General features: G+C 40.8%; 1 long non-coding RNA gene across 1 annotated transcript; it reads left to right on the forward strand.

The window, feature by feature from the left end:
* The first annotated feature begins 222 nt into the window (after positions 1-222).
* LOC134189318 (uncharacterized) lies at positions 223-791 on the forward strand. Its single transcript, XR_009971484.1, has 3 exons — positions 223-330; positions 384-461; positions 543-791. It is a non-coding gene; the product is annotated as an uncharacterized LOC134189318 (long non-coding RNA).
* The last annotated feature ends 3,166 nt before the right edge of the window (positions 792-3,957 follow it).

Consider the following 3,957-nt stretch of genomic DNA (forward strand, 5'->3'; position numbering starts at 1 on the left):
ACACACACACACACACACAAACAAACAAACACACACACACACACACACACACACACACACACACACACTCACCAAATGTGTTACACGCATATCACAACGTACGCTGTTTTGGTGAAACGTGTTTACTTCTCAGGCTGCTTTGGGAAGATACGCCCTACTCCACGATCTGCGCTATTTGCAAAAACCGTTGGATCTCGTCACCCAGAAATGTTGAAAGTCAACATATCAGAAGAATCACAGCTCGGCAAATATTCCACTGCCAATCTGATTGAAGATCTGCGTGCAATTGAGAAATCGCTAGCACAAGCTTTTCCGCGTATTTGCAAATTCGTAAACAATTGCAAAGTTGTTCATTATAGTCGTGTTGACATCAGTTTGTGTAGATACAATTGCTGACAAGCACTACACCTCCTTTTTCTCCAACCGACTTTCCAACGGCAAGCGTCAGCCCCTCCAACAAAGTGATAATCATAATAGGCCACAACCGTTCTCTATTACTCTTAGATTGACCTTAATTGATTGATTGTTTGTTGCTACTGTAGCCTCTAGCTTTTTCTAGACAAGATCTAACTGTTCTGAAGGCGTTTGCAGCAAAGGTCGTCTACACAAAGCTGACACTTTCACAAGGAGAAAGGACGCCAACTGCATGAACTAACCCTAAGCTCAGACCTTGAAACGGTAGTTTTATGCTTGGTTGACGTAGCTGCATAATTGTCGTGTGTCTTTCCGGTAAATCTGTTGTTTACTTGAATGCTTGCTTGCATAACAAAGAGTGCAATACAATACAGTGTGGATGCACGATTGCCTCGGATTCCTAACATGCACTGTCGATATCAATGTCGTTTTAGTATATCAATAATACAATGTTGTTTACAGCATTCTGTAACATGCACAAAGAAGCCTTGGTCGAATATGGTTCATAGAACGTACGCTACCGTAGGATTTGGCTTATGTTTGGTAGAGAATTCAAACTTTCAAGTAGGGTGTGTAAAAAATTTGGATAGCAGTTTAATCGTTGATAATGCAACATACTCTAACCGTATACATAATTTGCTTGTTTTGATGACAGCTGGGAATAATATTCGACCTCCACGTGACTTGTTCAAGCGCAGTGGCTGGCTTGCTGTGCATGTTTAGCCCAGTCCACACAAACAAAGTTGTCGATCACTTAATTAATTAATCACTCTTGCAGTCGACGTTTTTCCATCTATCTCTCTAGCCTTGATTACACCTCAGCAACGTTGCCATAATTTCAAGGAAAAGAATCTCGACTTGTACATAAACCAGAACCGTTGCCTAGTGATAACACAAACAAAAGCAAAACGGGCATGCGCCGTCGATCCATATTTTATGCCTTGAATCGCATGTATATCACGTGAGCTATTTGCCTCATTGTCGTCACATCTGCTGGAGTCAACACCAATTTGTCTTTCTTCCAACTCGGTCTGCTCGTTTCCTTCTCTACAATCTAGGTTGTCCTCACAAACGATGCAAAGACACGATTTCCACGGTTACCTCCAATCTTTCTCAACCATATTAGAGATGACATTAATTTTAACCTCAACGCTAGAGGTAGGGACTCGAAATTGCTTGATTTAAATTACAAAGTGGGAAATAATATGTAGAAATTGCAGCAAACAATACCAGTGCCACGAAGAATTTCAAAGATGGCGAAATGACAAACTTTGGCAACAGCAAGAATGATGGAGTTGATTATCACAGCGCTGACAAAGGTGTGAGAAGCAATTTCGGAAACAACTTCACACACCAATATTAGTCAGCAACGGTCACTAGCTGGTCACCTCTCTGCAAAAATCCTGGATAAACCCACACATTTGTACAACACATGATCTGTTTTGAGTTGTTTGGTGTACAAGACTTTAGCACTGTTTCTTTGCATAGTAAGAACCTGCTCTAAGTAAGTACCGTATTTTGTAGCTAAGTGGTTAATTAACACATTCAAATTATGATGAAGTCGTTTGTTAATTTATTTACAAACAATTAAGAAAGATGTTGTGAAAATTTTGGTACACATTTGCTTTCGTTGAACTTCGTAAAATACGGTATCTATACACTAATACCGATGCCCATCATGGCAACACAAACGAAACGAAAAACAAAACTGCATGGCTGCAGTCATGAATGTGCAATTGTTACGCAAGTTTATAGATTCACGACTTAAAGACGGATGTTTTCAATGCATTGAATTGTATTTACATCGTACTTGAGCACGATAGCTATTCACTTTATCGTCGTCACGCCTGTTGGTGCCAATGCCATGATGTCCTTCTTTCTACTCTACCTGCTGGCCTTATTCTCTACAAGTCAGGTATTTGTCACGAACAATGCTAAGCCACGGTTTTCAGAACTACCAGCATCGCCTAACAACTTTCGAAAATTGTATGATATCCTCAAGGCTCAAGATCAAGGCAAGTACAAACAACTATTTAACATTGGCTGAACAGGTTTGAATCAAAAGTTGGACACAACTTGTAGGTATAGACATTGAACGCAACTATAACGGTGCCATAAAGAAATTTAAAGTTAGCGCAAATACCAACATTGTCGAGAACAACAATGATATAGTTGATTAGAACAACGGTGAAATAGACTTAGGAAGTAATTTCAAAGTCAACCTACCGAGGACGTTTGCAGGAACACTTTACTACTCTCACCCTATAGTAGCTATTCAGTTACGCACGATCGTACACACACACACACACACACACACACACACACACACACACACACACACACGCACGCACGCGCGCACACACACACACACACACACACACACACACAGACACACACACACACAAACACAAACACACACACACACACACACACACAAACACAAACACACACACACACACACACACACACACACACACACAAACACACACACACACACACACACACACACACACACACACACACACACACACACACACACACACACACACGTTCCCATGCATGCACATCACAAAACATGCAGCTTCGTGTACTGACTTCCACTTTCCAGGCTGCAGTAGGAAAAGACTATTTGCTCAAACAGCTTCGCTTTCTGCACGAAACCTTCGGATCTCGTTATCCGCAGATGCTGAAAGTCAACATATCGGAAGAATTGCCTCTCGACAAATATTCATCCTTCAATCTTGTTGAGGATCTGCGGGCAGTTGAAAAATTACTAGCCAAAGCGTTCCCACGTATTTGCAAATTGTAACAATACAAAGCTGTTTTGTGTTGGCTTTTTGTATTAAACTTATTTTATCTAGATACAATCGCTGACACGTACTCCGCGAGGTCTTACTTCAACCGATCTTCCGACTGCAAGCGTCGGACCTTCTTACAAGGTGTCGGTTGATATCAACCACAATCGTTCTTTCTTGCACTTCGCTTTGATTGATCTGCGGTTTTCTATCTTAGCCATCTACTCTGTCTCTACAAGATCTCACTTTTGTAAAGGCGTTTGCATTGATGGTCGTTGACGCAGAGCTCATGCTGTCACCAAGAAAGAAAACGTCACATAGAAAGTGATATAATATTTAATTGAGCATTGAAACTATAGGGAATACTCACTGATAAAAACAACGTCGTATCCCCGTCTAGACGTCTTGACTATCACGTGCCAGTGCATGTATAGGAGAACGCGTATGTAACGTATGTTACTGTAGTACAAAGTAGACATGTACATTACAGTGTAGTACAAGTGTGTGCTGTACACGCATACCGTATGCAGAATGGTATGACGTTCCTCAAACTTTACATTAAAATCGTTTGGGCTTCCAAGGATGCAACGCGCGTTAACTATATCTATCTTCCAGACATTTCGGAATCCGGACAGCGGTTGGTCTCATACTGTCCGAACAATGGAGGTCTGAGTGTAGTATTAATTGTTATCAACTCGCACGCTACAGTGTGTATATATATATATATATATATATATATATATATATA

Source organism: Corticium candelabrum, chromosome 13 (assembly GCF_963422355.1).
Source record: "Corticium candelabrum chromosome 13, ooCorCand1.1, whole genome shotgun sequence".
Lineage (NCBI taxonomy): Eukaryota > Metazoa > Porifera > Homoscleromorpha > Homosclerophorida > Plakinidae > Corticium > Corticium candelabrum.